The sequence below is a fragment of the Balaenoptera physalus genome, assembly GCF_965194825.1.
Source record: "Balaenoptera physalus genome assembly, chromosome: 5".
NCBI classification, from domain to species: domain Eukaryota; kingdom Metazoa; phylum Chordata; class Mammalia; order Artiodactyla; family Balaenopteridae; genus Balaenoptera; species Balaenoptera physalus.
In genome coordinates this window covers 68,472,336-68,492,870 of record NC_138884.1, presented here as the reverse complement: position 1 = coordinate 68,492,870, position 20,535 = coordinate 68,472,336, and the positions used below count along the sequence as shown (strand labels likewise).

The 20,535-nt window shown below is 36.4% G+C and overlaps 1 long non-coding RNA gene across 1 annotated transcript in view; it reads right to left on the bottom strand.

Annotated features, from left to right (window-relative positions):
* LOC309661924 overlaps window positions 1–15,228 on the bottom strand; it is a 267,176-nt gene extending 251,948 nt beyond the window's left edge. Inside the window, exon 1 of the long non-coding RNA XR_014264375.1 lies at window positions 13,906–15,228. This is a non-coding gene — a long non-coding RNA (uncharacterized lncRNA). The remainder of the gene's footprint in view (window positions 1–13,905) is intronic.
* Between the last annotated feature and the right edge of the window lie 5,307 nt (window positions 15,229–20,535).

Genomic DNA, 20,535 nt, shown 5'->3' with positions numbered 1-20,535 from the left:
TTGATAATTTTATTACACTATCTTTACCTATATCCCTTTTAAAGTTAGTGGACACAATTTTTTAAAAAAATTTTTATTGGGGTATAATTGCTTCACAATGTTGTGTTAGTTTCTGCTTTATAACAAAGTGAATCAGCTATACATATACATATATCCCCATATCTCCTCCCTCTTACATCTCCCTCCCATCCTCCCTATCCCACCCCTCTAGGTGGTCACAGAACACCGAGCTGATCGCCCTGTGCTATGCAGCTGCTTCCAACTAGCTATCTATTTTACATTTGGTAGTGTATATATGTCCATGCCACTCTCTCACTTCGTTCCACCTTACCTTTCCCCCTCCCCGTGTCATCAAGTCCATTCTCTGCGTCTACGTCTTTATTCCTGTCCTGCCCCTAGGTTCTTCAAAACCTTTTTTTTTTTTTTTTAAGATCCCATATATATGTGTTAGCATACGGTATTTGTTTTTCTCTCTCTGACTTACTTCACTCTGTGTGACAGACTCTAGGCCCATCCACCTCACTACAAATAACTCAGTTTCATTTCTTTTTATGGCTAATATTCCATTGTATATATGTGCCACATCTTTATCCATTCATCTGTCGATGGACACTTAGGTTGCTTCCATGTCCTGGTTACTGTAAACAGAGCTGCAATGAATATTGTGGTACATGACTCTTTTTGAATTATGGTTTTCTCAGGGTATATGCCCAGTAGTGGGATTGCTGGGTCATATGGTAGTTCTGTTTTGTAGTAAGAAATGTCTAATGCATCTTCTCTTACCTAAAGAATTACATGGCCTTATCTCTCCACCCACAGGGGCGGTTATGTGGCTCAGGTTGGCTAACCAGGCCCCTTTTTCCATGCTACAATATTGTTATAGGTACTGTCCTATGACAGTCCTATAAAGTCTGTCCACTCAGGTTATTCCGTGGACATCTGAGCAAGTGAAAGAGAGAGTGAAAGCAAGAGAGGGAGAACATAGTTTGAACCCCGTGTCTAGCCTCTCTTGGAAACTAACTGGATTTTTTTAAGTAGCCAGTATATCTACCCACTCTTCTTAGTCTTCTCTATCAATCTGACAATTTATTGTATATTGTTTCATTTTTTATTTCAATTTTTTTCTTAAGCTGTATTGTTTCATTTTAATTGAAAGATATCTGACCAGTTAATCATGTACACAAATCCATACATAAATATCGTGACAGATTAAAAATGGCCTCAAATTCTTCGACATCCCTCCCTTTGAAAGATGGGGACTATATCCCATCCCCTTGAATCTAGGCTTGGAGCATGACAGAACTAATGTTTGCCAGTTTGGGACCTAGCCTTTAAGAGACTTGGCAGTAAAAAAAAAAAAAAAAAAAAAAAGAGACTTGGCAGTTTCCACTTCCTTTTTCTTGGAACACTGACCTTCATTGGAGAAGTCAGACCATTCTGTGTGCAAGCAATGTGAAAGCTCAAGGTAGTCACATCGAGAGGCCTTGGGGGAAGTAAGGAGAGAGACAGAGACAGAGTCTGTCTGGACAGAGAAGCTCCACCAGCTCTAGGTGTTCCAGCCCCAGCCATTCAAATCAGCCCAGCAGAGAGAGAAGATGTTGAGAAGTTGAGATAAGCCCCTTGACCCCACCCAGATTCTTGACCCACATAATATGAAATAAAATAATGATAAATTGTTGTTTTAAGCCACTTGATTTTGAGTAGTTTAACAAAATGGAAAAAATTGGTGAACTAAGTATCAAAGATGTTTTTCTTGATTATATTCTTATTTTCCAAGTTTTCTGTCCTTAGAAGATATTATTTCTGCAAACAAACAGAAAAGCCAACTGGTACATATTAATAATAAATCACTAATTAGTTTTTGGTTGGCTTTATTACTGTTCTAAGTACTATAACTGAGAATACAACCCCATTGTTGGCTGCGTCTGGTATAGACAAAGTCTATCACCCCACCTCTTTTATTCCACTGCCAGAGAATACCCAGACTCTTTACACTTTTCTCTTTTATCTTCATATATTTACAAAATGTTACCATCTTTTTGCATAGTTTGTATACCATTTAAAACTTTTGCAATATACTGTGATCATTTACTTGCCAATAAATATTTTCATATAAGCGATTTAGATATCTTCATATTTCATTATTTTGCTTAAAATCTGCTATTGTTTAATATTTACTTTTTATAAATTTGGTTACTATTACTTTCCCTTATGTTTTCAAAATGTCTACTGTAGGTTTAATCTCATGCCCATGTTCAAGGCAAGAAGAAGATAAAAAACAGCAACACCTGCCTTTGTCACTTTTTAACAAAAACTTAGATACCTTACAGTTTTTCACCATTGAGTATGAGGCTTGCTGTGTCTAATAAGAAACCATTTTTGCTTTAAACAGGATTTTCTTATGATTACAGATATACTTTGGAATAATTACTTTGACAGTCGTAAGTAATTTGGATTAGAAAGTTTAGAGAAGGCACTTAAAAAATACTGAGTGCCTGCTAACACAACATCCATTTTGCAGCCCATGAATCAAGGAGTAATTTTGACTTTCAAGTCTTACTATTTTGAGAAATATATTCTGTAAGGCTATAACTGGCATCAGTAGTGATTCCTCTAGTGGGTGTGGGTGAAGTCTATTTGAAAACCTTCTGGAAAGGATTTACCATCTTAGGTGCCATTCAGCACATTCATAATTCATGGGAAGAGATCAAATATCAACATCAGCAGGAGTCTGGAAGAAGTTGACTTTAACTCTTATAGAGGGGTTCAAGACTTCAGTGGAGGAAGTAACTGCAGGTGTGGTGAAAATAACAAGAAAACTAGAATTAGAAGTGGAGACTGAAGGTGTGACAGGAGTGCTGCAGTCTCATGATAAAACTTTAACGGATGAGGAATTGCTTCTCATGGATACGGAAATAAAGTGTTTTCTTGGGATGGAATCTACTCTTGGTGAAGATGCTGTGAAGATTGTTGAAATGACAACAAAAGATTTAAAGTATTACATAAACCTAGTTGATAAAGCAGCAGCAGCGTTTGAGAGAATTGACTCCAATTTTGAAAGAAGTTCTACTGTATGTAAAATACTATCAAATAGCTTTGCATGTTACAGAGAAATCCTTCATGAAAGGAAGAGTTAATCAGTGTGGCAAACTTCATTGTTCTCTTATTTTAGGAAATTGCCACAGTCACCCCAACCTTCAGCAACTAGCAGCCATCAACATTGAGGCAGGACCCTCCACCAGCAAAAAGATTACAACTTGCTGGAGGCTCAGATGATGATTAGCAATTTTTAGCAATAAAGCATTTTTAAAGTAAGGTATGAACATTATTTTTAGACATAATGCTGTTGCATACTTAATAGACTACAATATAATATAAACAAATTTTATATGCACTGGGAAAAGAAAAAATTCATGTGACTCACTTTATCACAATATTGGCTTTATTGCAGTGGTCTGGAAATAAACCTGAACTTTTCCCAGGTATGCCTGTACTTTCTGTTTATTTACTGTGAGTTTTTGAAATTGATGTATATAATGTAATTATAACATTCTTACTTCATTCTTAAGAACTTGGATGCTTTCAGTGGGGCACTTTACTCTTCAAATTGCTAGATGCTATGTACTATTGCTTAATGTTTCTGGCTCTCATCCCACATGCTTATCTCAGTTTAGAAATTGCCTACATTTGGAGTAGAAGTAATTTTTCTTTTCTTCAGTTGTTAAAAAAAGAGCTAAGCTTCAAATATTAACTGAGATTATATTTCTCATCATGCTAAACTTTAATAGACTTTTTGTCCCAAATATAAAGTACAGAAAAAAAATCATGTGAAACCCTGAGGTTTGTAGTCTTAGGAAAAATGTTTGACATGAATTACGGCTGCAGCAATTATTATCAGAGAAAAACTGATCAAAATTTTAAAAAGAGGAAGCAACTTTTTTTCCCTATCTTTTCTTTTTAACTTCACTTCTATTTGGAGTCCTGTCTATTGCATGCCTCACTCTTTTCATTTACATTACATGTTAAACATTTTTGAGCAACTATAAGTCAAGCACTGGGAATACAATGGTGAACAAGATAGAAATAATCATTGTGGTAAGAAAACTTGTAGTCTAGTTAGGGATACTGGAAGTTAAGGGTCTTATATCATTGTTCTCAGTGGTCTGAAGAAGTGTTGTATCTAATTATAAATCAAGGTTTTTAATAGAGGTATGGCTAACCTCTACCACAAGCCAATGTTAATAATGCTGTGCTTAGCTCAAAATATTTCTGAAAATTTAAGAACTGTCTCTGGAGCACTGATATGAGCCAGCTTCAGCACACTACTGTATAGTAGCCTGATAGGAGTGGATTGAGGTATGAGTAGACATGAGGGACTAGATAAAATAAAGATTAGACAACAGATTCCAGAAGGTTGGCTGTAAAGGAAATCAAAATTATATTAGGTGTGGACCTGTGCATGTACACATGACAGGTGTGCGGGCATCGGTGCATCCTTATATGTATACATGTTTTAAGAAGAAAAAAATTATTGAGCATATATATGTAATGAACCAGTGGAGAGAGAGTTTAAAGAAAAAGAACTAATGACTACGTTACATTACTAGCTCACTATTGGTTCTCATCTGGATGAAATCATTTCACTCATGTCATGTGTCAATGACAAACTGCTAATAGCTCATACCTCATTTGTTGTTATTATTGGTATTAGATATAAAATGAGATATTAAATGTAATGCACTTAAAACATACTACTGAGAAAATGATTTGAAGGTTGAAATATAGCTAATTAGGCAATGTGTAGATTAATTTTGATCATATATCTATACACTTAGAGGGAATTATTAACATTATTTAATCCCTTCTTCTCTCATCTTCCCTTCAATTCAAAAATAATGAGTGGTTTGATTTATAGTTAGCTTATTCATTCAAATATGTAATTATTTGTTTCTTAACTCATAAAATATTCTGTACTTCATAGAAGTTTGGGGCTGACAGATCTAAAACAAAATATGAGACAAACATATTACTGAATTAACATTGATTATAGCTAATGAATTATTCTTCTGTTCTTGGACATATTTCCTGTAATTTTCTCTCATTCCACCAAGAGCTCTCTCACTTCAGTAGCTCAGGCTGTTGGGAAGTATTAATCATCATTTGGCATTAATATTTTTAGGTTACTTCGTGAAAAAAAGGAAACAAATAATATACCTAATAAATAGGACTGATATTTTGTGGATAAGAGTAAAGAAAACAGAAGAAATAATTCACTGATTTGCTTGGAATGAGGAAAGTTCTACGTTTTCCCACATAACTCAATTATGCTATTTGACTCACACCATCAAAGAGGCTTATCTCCACCTACTGACCTTGTTTAAAGAGACTTATATCTGAGCCAAAGGTACACAAGGCATCCTAATATACAGTAAATATATATCTAAATATATGCTGCATCTAAATATAATTCTATAATCTGGCTATAGTAATTTTATTAGAAGCTTTAAATATAGTCTTTAAAATTAATTTTTTTCTAAGAACTATTTGACCAATAAATTCAACTAGTCATATGAAGGCAGCATGGTAGAGTGGGTTAAAAATACGGACTTTTGGGCTTCCCTGGCGGCGCAGTGGTTAAGAATCCTCCTGCTAATGCAGGGGACACGGGTTCCAGCCCTGGGCTGGGAAGATCCCCCATGCTGCGGAACAACTAAGCCCATGTGCCACAACTACTGAGACCGTGTGCCACAACTACTGAAGCCCGTGCACCTAGAGCCCATACTCTGCAACAAGAGAAGCCACCGCAACAAGAAGCCCAATCACCGCAAGGAAGAGGAGCCCCTGCTCACCTCAACTAGAGAAAGCCCACGTGCAGCAATGAAGACCCAACACAGCCAAAAATAAATAAATAAATAAATTTATTAAAAAAACACAGACTTTTGCATTTATATATATGGGTTTAAAACTCTGCTTTATGATTTAGTGCCTGGATGAACTTCAGAAAATTTCTTAATCATGTGCTTCAGTTTCCTCATTTGTAAAATAGACATAATAATAGTACTTACCTCATGGAAAAATGTGAAATTTATGTGAGTTAATACTTATAAAGCACTTGGAACTGTACCTGAGGCATATTAGTGATGATGTGGTTGTTGTTATTATGATTACCATCATCATCATCTTTCTCTCCTATACCCAGTCCTGTTCTGACTTATCTTTTCTGTTAGTGGTATGAAAAAAGCACTCAAAATACAAAATCATTTTTTATTTCATTTTTTACTCTCAATCAAGTAATTGCCTATTGTTGGTTTTTCCTCTTTGAAATCTCCATTGGTATATAATTTATATTTCCATTATCATCAATGTAGTTCAGAACCTTATTGTTTTTCACTAATATCATTACATGAGCCTCTTAATTGAACTTCTGCCTACCTTTCTTCACTCAGCATTTTTTAAGTGCCTTCTCTAAACTTTCTAATACAAATTACTTGCCACTGTCAAAGTAATTATTCCAGAGTGTATCTGTAATCATAAGAAAATCCTGTTTAAAGCAAAAACGGTTTCTTATTAGACACAGAATAAAATAATAAATAACTTGGAAAGCATGAAAGTCCCCCCCAGGAGCTTACCTCAATGTCATTTCTAGATTTGCTTAAATAAAGTATGCTTAAAATAGAACCCAAGTGGTCTATTTTAAAAAATTTTAGGCTATTATGTATGTCTGTATATGTGCATTTTCTGTTTTGATAGAGAGGGGGACTGTGGTTTTAAATACTGTCAAAGGGCTCAGCAAATACATACATACATTTCTGTCTATATCTCCATCCAGAAAGACAGAGGCAAAAATGGCAAAATATTAACAATTAATGAATTGGCATACTAATATTATTTTTATAATTATATGCTTTCCTTCTGAAAATTTTCATAAAAATCAAAGGAAATGGAGAGCAAATGGACAAAATGAATTTCTAAATATTATTAAATTACAGTTATATTTATTTCTTATTTAGGGTTTTAAATGGCAGAAAAATAATCCCTTCACTCTTAATAATCTTTTTACCATAAAATAAATTAAATTGGTCTGCTTGTGACCATGGTGGAGTAACTGGTACCAGAAATGCCCTTCTGATGCAACTATAAAGCTAGGCAAAAAATGAGTCAACTGTTTTTAGACATTAGCAAATAAGCAGCAAAAACTGTATTCTTGAGGAGACAGCTGGATGCTAGACTCTACTCTCTCATCGGAGGCACATTCTAGACCAGAGTACATGAAGATAAAATAAGAGCAGGGTATGGTAGTATTTTGAGATGAGGAGGCAGAGATGGATGTTACAGACTGTTAAAATGGTTGGAACTTGTGGGACAGTGTACTGTAGAGAAGGGAACTCTGAAGCAGAAAACCCCATATGCTGTGTGAGGTACACTGCAATTTTTTTGGCAGAAGTTTGGAATATATAAGCACAGAATTGGCAAGGCTTAGCACAGAGCAGTTACTACAAAGCTGAGAGGTAAGTGGAGACACAAAAATGTGCACAATGTTGAGAAATGTTGCATTTCTCACCAAGCCACTGTAGAGTGATCTTATTGTGTATTCCAGGTGTTTAGCTGAGATTCCAGAAAGACCATACTTTAAGAGAAAGAAAATAAATTTAAAAAGAAAGAAACCTGGAAAGATTGAAAGAATCTACCAGAAATATAACTGGTTACTCAAAAATAATTCAGTATCCTTTAAAGGGAGGTCATATAATCCAGGCTCCACCCAATGTGTCACACAATGTCCAGCATGTAGTTACAAATTATTATACATGTAAAGAAGCAGGAAAAGACCCTTAATCAAGATCCCAGTATGGCCTGCCTGTTAGAATTGGCATACAAAGACTTTAAACATCCATTAATGAGGTAACGTATAGGGAATGAGAGCAGAGAAATGGAACTGTTAAAAAGAACAGAAGTTCTAGAGTGAAATGTTACATTATCTGAAATTTTAAAAAAATAAATTGATGAGCTTAACCAAATATTTGAGACTATATAGAGAAAAAAATTTGTGAACTTAGACACAGATTAACATAAATTATCGCACTGAAGAACAGAAAAAAAAATGTGAACAACACCTTAATAACACATAGAACAATATCAGGCATTCTTACATATGCACAATTAGAGTTCCAGAAAGAGAGCAGATATTATGGGGCAGGAAAAAAAAAAAACTAGAACAAAATGATGCCTTTAAATTTCCCAAAGGTGGTGAAAAATATAATATCACAGATCCAAGAAGTATAATACCAAGTTAAAAAAATACAAAGAAAATCACAACAGTGTACATTATAGTTATATTGTTATAAACCACAAAGAGAAAAAGATTTTAAATCAGAAAAAAATTACACAAATGGGAATATGATTTATTCACTAGCTAATTTCTCATCAGAAATGATGAAGCTCAAAAGACCATACAATGACATCATCGAAGTACTGAAACAAAAAAACACTGTCATGATAGATTCCATATTCCATAAATTTATCCTTCAAAATTGAGAATAAAATAAATATATTTTCAGAAAAATTAAATGTGAGGAAATTTGTTACCAACTGACCTGTATGATAAGAAATGATTAAGGAAGTTCTTCAGTCTAAAGGTAAATGATAACAAATAAAAAACAGATTTTCAAGAAAAATGAAAAGCATCAGAAAGTTTACTCTGTGAACAATATTTTTTTAAAAAAGCACAAAATGACCTTTACTTTTTATCTCTTATTTCTGTAAGAGACAAAGAATAAATTATATTAATGTATTCATAAAATAGGTAGAAATAAAATATATGACTCCATTAGAAAAAAAGGAAAGGTTGAAAATGAAATTATACTGTTGTGTACCTATTACATGAAGTCATCATGGTCAATCTAAATAGACAGAATAAACCTATTAAAATAAAAAAAACAAAGAGCAAAAGCTAAAAGTTAATTTAAAAAATTTGAAAATGAAAAATGATGAAAAACAAAAGAATTCACAGATAAGTTGAAAGCAAAGGGCTGGATAAAAAATTACTATAGGAAAGCTAATATGTATTATATTATAGTTAAAGTAGACATAGGGAGTGTTATCAAAGTTAAAGATGGACAATTCATATGATAAAAAGGGAAGTTCTGATAGTTTTATGGGTGTTTGTCCCTAACATTAGAATGCCAATGTACATGAAACATAAATTAACAACACTGAAAGGAGAATAGATAAATTCATAACAGTAGTTGATTTAAACAGAGCTCTCTCAATCACTGACAAAACAAGTAGACAAAAGATCAGTAAGGAATTTCTGTTTCCCTTCAGTTCCCCATTGCTTAAAAAAGATTCATTTGTTTTTCTCTTGCCTTCTCTTCCTCTCTTTTTTCTTCTCTTGAGATACCAGTGCTAACATCTGTGGAGGAGTACTATAAAGTTGGCTGTTGGAAATGGCAGGACTGACAGGGCCTGGCGGAAGATGGCAGTCAAGGCTGACAAGACCAGCAAAGTCAGCAAAGCCCATTTAGGTGTTCTGAGGCCAAGGAGGGGATTGGTAGTTTTGTGTGACTGCATATATTATGTATATGGGTATGTGTCTGTAACCAAGTCAGAAAATATAACGAGGATAATGGGAACCATATTTTTTTACTTTCAGAGAAGATACCAATAAGGAAAATACAAGAATAAATGAACACTGTAGTGTTGGCTTAGAATTGGAGCTATAAATGAGAAATATTGTTTTTACTATACATATAAATGTATAGATATAAATATACATACATACATACATACATATATTTTCTAATTCTCTCTGTTGAGAGGACCTAATAGCAAGGAGCACAACTAGTACTTAGATTTTAGCTTCTATATACCATTCTCCACTAAATGGAAACTGAGATACCAGGAGAAATAGCTGATCCCAGACTGGGACAGGAAGAGAAAACAGGCTTGGGATATCTTGCTGTGCCCCAAAATAAGGAAGTACTCAGTGTTTATTCTAGGAAATCATTGCTTACTTCAAAGTTGTAAAGATCTTCTCCTTTGTTTTCTTTTAGAAGCTTAACAGCTTTAGGTTTTATTCACAGATCTAATACATAAATTAATTTTGGTGAAAGCTGTGAGCTGGAAGTCAAGGAGTTGTTTTTGTTTTGGATATCCAAATTGATATCCACTTTTTTCAGCAGATTTTTTTCTTGAAAAATTGTCATTTCATCATAAAGTCACCTCAGTTCCTTTGGACTCTGTTCTGTTCCATGGATATATTTGTTTATTCTTATGCCAATAGGCTACTCTTATTATTACTGCAACTTTAGATTAGGTACTATAACTTCACCACATTTTATTCTTTTGTTTTCAAAGAAAAAGATTCCTGTCCAGAATCCAGTAACATTTTATTTTATTTTATTTGCATTTCATTATGATATCTTTTAGTTTCCTTCAGTAGGAAACATTTTCTCACATGATTCTTTTCTTGTGTAACCATGAAATCCTTAAAGACCACAGACTAATTATTTTGTAGAATACCCTTCAATTTGATTTTGTCTAATATTTCTTCATGATTGTGTTGGGAATATTCACTTTTAGCAGGAATGCTACAGAAAGTACGTTGTGTTCTTCAGTGTATATCATCTTATGGAGCATCCAATATCAACGTGTCCTATTATTACTGGTGATACTAGATCACTTGATTAAGGTGTAATCTACCAGATTTCTCCATTGTAAAGTTATAATGTTTTCATTTTTAGTAAATGTCTTTTGTGGAGTGATATTTTGAGAATATGTAAAAATCCTATCCCTCAGTAAACATTCTTTCTTTTTATTAACATCCATTGACATTTTTTATTTCAATAAATTGTTAGTCTCATGGTGACTAAATGATGATTTTTCTAATTCCCTCCTTCTACATTTTTTAGTTAGTGTTTTACTGTAAGAAGGAAATTTCTCATCTCCCCGATTTAATTATTTATTTATATCAGTATGGATTTCAGGATTCCTATTTTTTTAAATAAACTATCATTTATTCCTCTCATAGCTTTATTGTACAATTTAGCCCAGATTTGGCCAGTGGGAGCCCTTCCAAAAATGTTACTATATTGTTTGAACCTCTTTTCTTGTGTATTGCTGACGGCATGGTGAAATGGTACAACTACTTTGGAAATTGGCAATTTCAATACTACCTGTTCATCTAAGAGATATCAATGCATACACCCACAAAAAGACTTGTACAAGATTGTTCATATTAACTTTGTTAATAAAAGTAGCAAAATAATGACATACGCTACAACAGACAAAATTCAAAAAAACAGTATATTGAGAAAAGCCAGCCACAAAAATGCAAAGTCTGATTCCATGTAAATTTATATTTAGAAGAAGCAACCAACTGTGGTGATGTAAATTAGATTAGTGGTTGTCTGATGTATGTGTGGGTGGGAGGGGTGGAGACTGACCATAAAGAAGAATATGGGAACTTCCTGGGAAGTTAGAAATATTTTATATTTTGATTGCTATGGTGCTTACAAGATTTTGTCAGCTCTCCTTGAACTTAAAAAAAGTGTATCTACACCTAAATATGGGTATCTTATTGCATAAAAATTAGAACTCAATAAAATTGATAAAATTGAGAAAACTTGAAAATATACTGGTAATATAATATATAAAATATACTATAAAATATCACTTTATTTCTGGTAAAAGTGGGACTATTTTAAATCTTTAAGTTCTAGTTTGATTATTGTTGTGAAAGAGGTTGTTTGTTAATTGAACCAATGTGTTTAAATGAATCATCTACTACTATGATTAGTAGCTAATTTCTCTTAAAGGAGACATAATTTGGTCTTGAAAAAATTACCTTTTTTTCTTATAGCTGAATGTAGATATTCATTCTACCTTTGGTTATTTAACATTAACTGAGCACAAAATAGTTCTGAGCACTTTCCTGGGAGCTGGGAATAAAATAATAAAAGCTGAATATGTTTGCTGTCTTATGAAACTCACACTCCAGTGATTGAAGAGAGATAATATTTAAGTAATAACAGAAATATGTGCAACATTTCACCATAACAAGAACTGTGACAGAGTGGTAAATGGTGCCAATGGTAACAAAATTTGACACAACCAGGATGGAAAAAGGTTATGAGGATCTCAAATTTGAGCTGAGACCTTAAAGATGTAAGAATTAACCAAGAATTAAAGGGAGAAAATAGCATTCCACACAGAGGGACCTATAAGAGATGATAGTGGGGGTGACTCTGATTTATATGAGTGAATTAAACACAGGTTGTAAAGAGCAAAGCATAAACGGGATGTGGTGCCAGGGAAATTTGGAGAAGTAAATAGGGACTAACTAGTGATGGTTTTAGAGGTCACATTAAGGGTTTTCTCTTTATATTAAGAGATACAGCAAAAGAAATATTCAAGCATTTTCAACAAAGATCCAAAGAATGTGTTTCACATGAAAATATCTGTATTTTAGCAAATCACAGACACTGCCTTGAGAACTATTTGGAAGAGAATATGTGAATAAACATAAAATGTTTAGTAATCTACTTGAGTAACCTAATTGAGAAGTGATGTAAGATAGACTAAGGTAGTGGTGGTGGAGATAGAGCAAATGGAGGAATTGCACACATTTTTCAGGAGGCATTCAACAATACTTGGTAATGGATTAGATGTTGGGATTTAATTGTGTGAGTGTAGAGGTATGTATGTTGGGCTCAGGTAAGGGAAATTGAAGGTATGACTCCCTGACTCCAATAGTTTCATCATATGGTTGACAAATCCATTTAATGACCTGAAGGTCATTGAAGATGGCCAGTAACTTTTCTTTTTTGTGTATTTTGGTATGCTGGACTAGGAAAAAATAATGTCTTATATTGATATTGAGTTGGCTTTGATATATATAATTCACAGTGTCAATTAAAGAGCTGAATATTGATGTTTGGAACTCTGTGTAGCATCCCAGGATGGAGAGAGAAATATGACTTATCTGGGTATGGATGCTAATTGAAGCCATATGAGAGATGATTTCTCCTAGGAAAAGTGTGGATAACTAAATACAAATTTTTTTTTAATTCATGGAATAAAAATTTAACATCTACATTGAGGAAATGAGTTAACTGGGTTGCTTAGAAAAGTAGCCAGTGTAGAAGAGTTCCCTTTTCTCCACACCCTCTCCAGCATTTATTGTTTGTAAGTTTTTTGATCATGGCCATTCTGACTGGTGTGAGGTGATACCTCATTGTAGTTTTAATTTACATTTCTCTGATAATTAGTGATGTTGAACTTCTTTTCATGTACTTTTTAGCCATCTGTATGTCAACTTTGGAGAAATGTCTATTTAGACCTTTCACCCATTTTTTGATTGAGTTGTTTTTGTTGGTTTTTTTTTTTGATATTGAGCTGCCTGAGCTGTTTGTATATTTTGGAGATTAATCCTTTGTCGGTTGCTTCATTTGCAAATATTCTCTCCCATTCTGAGGGTTGTCTTTTCATTTTGTTTATGGTTTCCTTTGCTGTGCAAATGCTTTTAAGCTTAATTAGGTCCCATGTGTTTATTTTTGGTTTTTTTTTTTTTTTTTTTTTTTTAATTATTTATTTATTTATTTATGGCTGTGTTGGGTCCTCGTTTCTGTGCGAGGGCTTTCTCTAGTTGCGGCAAGCGGGGGCCACTCTTCATCGTGGCGCGTGGGCCTCTCACTATCGTGGCCTCTCGTTGCGGAGCACAGGCTCCAGACGCGCAGGCTCAGTAGTTGTGGCTCACGGGCCCAGCTGCTCCGCGGCACGTGGGATCTTCCCAGAGCAGGGCTCGAACCCGCGTCGCCTGCACTGGCAGGCAGATTCTCAACCACTGCGCCATCAGGGAAGCCCCAGCCTCTGGAACTTTTTTTTTTTTTTTTTTTTTTTTTTTTTAACATCTTTATTGAAGTATAATTGCCTTACAATGGTGTGTTAGCTTCTGCTTTATAACAAAGTGAATCAGTTATACATATACAATATGTTCCCATTTCTCTTCCCTCTTGCATCTCCCTCCCTCCCACCCTCCCCATCCCATCCCTCTAGGTGGTCACAAAGCACCGAGCTGATCTCCCTGTGCTATGCGGCTGCTTCCCACTAGTTATCTACTTTACATTTGGTAGTGTATATATGTCCATGACACTCTCTTACCCTGTCACATCTCACCCCATCCCCTCCCCATATACTCAAGTCCATTCTCTAGTAGGTCTGTGTCTTTATTCCCGTCTTGCCACTAGGTTCTTCATGGCCTTTTTTTTTTTTTTCCCCTTAGATTCCGTATATATGTGTTAGCATACTGTATTTGTTTTTCTCTTTCTGACTTACTTCACTCTGTATGACAGACTCTAACTCCATCCACCTCATTACAAATACCTCCATTTCATTTCTTTTTATGGCTGAGTAATATTCCATTGTATATATGTGCCACATCTTCTTTATCCATTCATCTGTCGATGGACATTTAGATTGCTTCCATGTCCTGGCTATTGTAAATAGAGCTGCAATGAACATTTTGGTACATGACTCTTTTTGACCTATGGTTTTCTCAGGGTATATGCCCAGTAGTGGGATTGCTGGGTCGTATGGTAGTTCTATTTGTAGTTTTTTAAGGAACCTCCATACTGTTCTCCATAGTGGCTGTATCAATTTACATTCCCACCAACAGTGCAAGAGTGTTCCCTTTCCTCCACACCCTCTCCAGCATTTATTGTTTCTAGATTTTTTGATGATGGCCATTCTGACCGGTGTGAGATGATATCTCATTGTAGTTTTGATTTGCATTTCTCTAATGATTAATGATGTTGAGCATTCTTTCATGTGTCTGTAGGCCATCTGTATATCTTCTTTGGAGAAATGTCTATTTAGGTCTTCGGCCCATTTTTGGATTGGGTTGTTCGTTTTTTTGTTATTGAGCTGCATGAGCTGCTTGTAAATCTTGGAGATTAATCCTTTGTCAGTTGCTTCATTTGCAAATATTTTCTCCCATTCTGATGGTTGTCTTTTGGTCTTGTTTATGGTTTCCTTTGCTGTGCAAAAGCTTTTAAGTTTCATTAGGTCCCATTTGTTTATTTGTGTTCTTATTTCCATTTCTCTGGGAGCTGGGTCAAAAAGAATCTTGCTGTGATGTATGTCATAGAGTGTTCTGCCTATGTTTTCCTCTAAGAGTTTGATAGTGTCTGCCCTTACACTTAGGTCTTTAATCCATTTTGAGTTTATTTTTGTGCATGGTGTCAGGGAGTGTTCTATTTTCATACTTTTACATGTACCTGTCCAATTTTCCCAGCACCACTTATTGAAGAGGCTGTCTTTTCTCCACTGTATATGCTTGCCTCCTTTATCAAAAATAAGGTGCCCATATGTGTGTGGGTTTATCTCTGGGCTTTCTATCCTGTTCCATTGATCTATATTTCTGTTTTTGTGCCAGTACCAAACTGTCTTGATTACTGAAGCTTTGTAATATAGTCTGAAGTCAGGGAGCCTGATTCCCCCAGCTCCATTTTTCATTCTCAAGATTGCTTTGGCTATTCGGGGTCTTTTGTGTTTCCATACAAATTGTGAAATTTTTTGTTCTAGTTCTGTGAAAAATGCCAGTGGTAGTTTGATAGGGATTGCATTGAATCTGTAGATTGCTTTGGGTAGTAGAGTCATTTTCACAATGTTGATTCTTCCAATCCAGTAACATGGTATATCTCTCCATCTATTTGTATCATCTTTAATTTCTTTCATCAGTGTCTTATAATTTTCTGCATACAGGTCTTTTGTCTCCTTAGGTAGGTTTATTCCTAGATATTTTATTCTTTTTGTTGCAATGGTAAATGGGAGTGTTTTCTTAATTTCACTTTCAGATTTTTCGTCATTAGTGTATAGAAATGCAAGAGATTTCTGTGCATTAATTTTGTATCCTGCTACTTTACCAAATTCATTGATTAGCTCTAGGAGTTTTCTGGTAGCATCTTTAGGATTCTCTATGTATAGTATCATGTCATCTGCAAATAGTGACAGCTTTACTTCTTCTTTTCCGATTTGGATTCCTTTTATTTCTTTGTCTTCTCTGATTGCTGTGGCTAACACTTCCAAAACTATGTTGAATAATAGTGGTGAGAGTGGGCAACCTTGTCTTGTTCCTGATCTTAGTGGAAATGGTTTCAGTTTTTCACCATTGAGGACAATGTTGGCTGTGGGTTTGTCATATATGGCCTTTATTATGTTGAGGAAAGTTCCCTCTATGCCTACTTTCTGCAGGGCTTTTATCATAAATGGGTGTTGAATTTTGTCGAAAGCTTTCTCTGCATCTATTGAGATGATCATATGGTTTTTCTCCTTCACTTTGTTAATATGATGTATCACATTGATTGATTTGCATATATTGAAGAATCCTTGCATTCCTGGGATAAACCCCACTTGATCATGGTGTATGATCCTTTTAATGTGCTGTTGGATTCTGTTTGCTAGTATTTTGTTGAGGATTTTTGCATCTATGTTCATCAGTGATATTGGCCTGTAGTTTTCTTTCTTTGTGACATCTTTGTCTGGTTTTGGTATCAGGGTGATGGTGGCCTCGTAGAATGAGTTTGGGAGTGTTCCTCCCTCTGCAATATTTTGGAAGAGTTTGAGAAGGATAGGTGTTAGCTCTTCTCTAAATGTTTGATAGAATTCACCTGTGAAGCCATCTGGTCCTGGGCTTTTGTTTGTTGGAAGGTTTTTAATCACAGTTTCAATTTCAGTGCTTGTGATTGGTCTGTTCATATTTTCTATTTCTTCCTGGTTCAGTCTCGGCAGTTTGTGCATTTCTAAGAATCTGTCCATTTCTTCCAGGTTGTCCATTTTATTGGCATAGAGTTGCTTGTAGTAATCTCTCATGATCTTTTGTATTTCTGCAGTGTCAGTGGTTACTTCTCCTTTTTCATTTCTAATTCTATTGATCTGAGTCTTCTCCCTTTTTCTCTTGATGAGTCTGGCTAATGGTTTATCAATTTTGTTTATCTTCTCAAAGAACCAGCTTTTAGTTTCATTGATTTTTGCTATTGTTTCCTTCATTTCTTTTTCATTTATTTCTGACCTGATCTTTATCATTTCTTTCCTTCTGCTGGCTTTGGGGTTTTTTTGTTCTTCTTTCTCTAATTGCTTTAGGTGCAAGGTTAGGTTGTTTATTCGAGATGTTTCCTGTTTCTTGAGGTAGGCTTGTATTGCTATAAACTTCCCTCTTAGCACTGCTTTTGCTGCGTCCCATAGGTTTGGGGTCGTCGTATCTCCATTGTCATTTGTTTCTAGGTATTTTTTGATTTCCCCTTTGATTTCTTCAGTGATCACTTCGTTATTAAGTAATGTATTGTGTAGCCTCCATGTGTTTGTATTTTTTACAGATCTTTTCCTGTAATTGATATCTAGTCTCATAGCGTTGTGGTCGGAAAAGATACTTGATATGATTTCAATTTTCTTAAATTTACCAAGGCTTGATTTGTGACCCAAGATATGATCTATCCTGGAGAATGTTCCATGAGCACTTGAGAAAAATGTGTATTCTGTTGTTTTTGGGTGGAATGTCCTATAAATATCAATTAAGTCCATCTTATTTAATGTATCATTTAAAGCTTGTGTTTCCTTATTTATTTTCATTTTGGATGATCTGTCCATTGGTGAGAGTGGGGTGTTAAAGTCCCCTACTATGATTGTGTTGCTGTCGATTTCCCCTTTTATGGCTGTTAGTATTTGCCTTATGTATTGAGGTGCTCCTATGTTGGGTGCATAAATATTTACAATTGTTATACCTTCCTCTTGGATCGATCCCTTGATCATTATATAGTGTCCTTCTTTGTCTCTTGTAATAGTCTTTATTTTAAAGTCTATTTTGTCTGATATGAGAATTGCTACTCCAGCTTTCTTTTGATTTCCATTTGCATGGAATATCTTTTTCCATCCCCTCACTTTCAGTCTATATGTGTCTCTAGGTCTGAAGTGGGTCTCTTGTAGACAGCATATATATGGGTCTTGTTTTTGTATCCATTCAGCCAGCCTGTGTCTTTTGGTGGGAGCATTTAATCCATTTACATTCAAGGTAATTATCGATATGTATGTTCCTATTCCCATTTTCTTAAATGTTTTGGGTTTGTTATTGTAGGTGTTTTCCTTCTCTTGTGTTTCTTGCCTAGAGAAGTTCCTTTAGCATTTGTTGTAAAGCTGGTTTGGTGGTGCTGAACTCTCTCAGCTTTTGCTTGTCTGTAAAGGTTTTAATTTCTCCATCGAATCTGAATGAGATCCTTGCTGGGTAGTGTAATCTTGGTTGCAGGTTTTTCTCCTTCATGACTTTAAGTATATCCTGCCACTCCCTTCTGGCTTGCAGAGTTTCTGCTGAAAGATCAGATGTTAACCTTATGGGGATTCCCTTGTGTGTTATTTGTTTTTTTTCCCTTGCTGCCTTTAATATGTTTTCCTTATATTTAATTTTTGACAGTTTGATTAATATGTGTCTTGGTGTGTTTCTCCTTGGGTTTATCCTGTATGGGACTCTCTGTGCTTCCAGGACTTGATTAACTATTTCCTTTCCCATATTAGGGAAATTTTCAACTATAATCTCTTCAAATATCTTCTCAGTCCCTTTCTTTTTCTCTTCTTCTTCTGGGACCCCTATAATTCGAATGTTGGCGCGTTTAATGTTGTCCCAGAGGTCTCTGAGACTGTCCTCAGTTCTTTTCATTCTTTTTTCTTTATCCTGCTCTGCAGTAGTTATTTCCACCATTTTATCTTCCAGGTCACTTATCCTTTCTTCTGCCTCAGTTATTCTGCTATTGATCCCATCTAGAGTATTTTTAATTTCATTTATTGTGGTTTTCATCATTGCTTGGTTCCTCTTTAGTTCTTCTACATCCTTGTTAAATGTTTCTTGCATTTTGTCTATTCTATTTCCAAGATTTTGGATCATCCTTACTATCATTATTCTGAATTCTTTTTCAGGTAGACTACCTATTTCCTCTTCATTTGTTAAGTCTGGTATGTTCTGACCCTGCTCCTTCATCTGCTGTGTGTTTTTCTGTCGTCTCATTTTGCTTATCTTACTGTGTTTGGGGTCTCCTTTTCACAGGCTGCAGGTTCGTAGTTCCTGTTGTTTTTGGTATCTGTCCCCAGTGGCTAAGGTTGGTTCAGTGGGTTGTGTAGGCTTCCTGGTGGAGGGAACTAGTGCCTGAGCTCTGGTGGATGAGGTTGGATCTTGTCTTTCTGGTGGGCACGTCCACGTCTGGTGGTGTATTTTGGGGTGTCTGTGGCCTTATTATGATTTTAGGCAGCCTCTCTGCTAATGGATGGGGCTGTGTTCCTGTCTTGCTAGTTGTTTGGCATAGGGTGCCCAGCACTGTAGCTTGCTGGTCGTTGAGTGGATCTGGGTCTTGATGTTGAGATGGAGATCTCTGAGAGATTTTTGCCGTTTGGTATTACGTGAAGCTGGGAGGTCTCTTGTGGACCAGTGTCCTGAAGTTGGCTCTCCCACCTCAGAGGCACGGCCCTGATGCCTGGCTGGAGCACCAAGAGCCTTTCGTCCACACGGCTCAGAGTAAAAGGGAGAAAAAATAGAAAGAAAGAAAGAAAGAAAGAAAGAGGCTATAATATAGTGAAGTAAAATAAAGCTATTGTAAAGCAAAGCTATACAGACAAAATCGCACCCAGAAGCATATACATATACACTCACAAATAAAGGAAAAGGGGAAAAATTAATATATCCTGCTCCCAAAGTCCACCTCCTGAATTTGGGATGATTCGTTGTCTATTCAGGTATTCACCAGATGCAGGCACATCAAGTTGTTTGTGGAGTTTTAATCCGCTGCTTCTAAGGCTGCTGGGAGAGATTTCCCCTTATCTTCCCTGTTCGCACAGTTCCTGGGGTTCAGCTTTGGATTTGGACCCGCCTCTGCGTGTAGGTCGCCTGAGGGCGTCTATTCCCCGCGCAGACAGGACGGGGTTAAAGGAGCAGCTGCTTCGGGGGCTCTGGCTCACTCAGGCCGCGGGGAGGGAGGTGTACAGAGGAGGCGGGGTGAGCCTGCGGCGGCCGAGGCCGGCGTGACGTTGCACCAGCCTGAGGTGGGCAGTGCATTCTCCCGGGGAACTTGTCCCCGTATCACGGGACCCTGGCAGTGGCGGGCTGCACAGGCTCCCGGGAGGGGCGATGTGGAGAGTGACCTGTGCTCACACACAGGCTTTTTGGAGGCGGCAGCAGCAGCCCCAGCGTCTCACGCCCGTCTCTGGGGTCCGTGCTGATCGCCGCGGCTCGCGCCTTTCTCTGGAGTTCGTTTAGGCGGCACTCTGAATCCCCTCTCCTTGCGCGCCGCGAAACAAAGAGGCAAGAAAAAGTCTCTTGCCTCTTCGGCAGCTGCAGACTTTTTCCCGGACTCCCTCCCAGCCAGCTGTGGTGCGCTAACCCCTTCAGGCTGTGTTCACGCCGCCAGCCCCAGTCCTCTCCCTGCCATCCAACCGAAACCGAAACCCGAGCCTCAGCTCCCAGCCCCGCCCGCCGAGCAGCCAAGCCTCTCGGGCTGGTGAGTG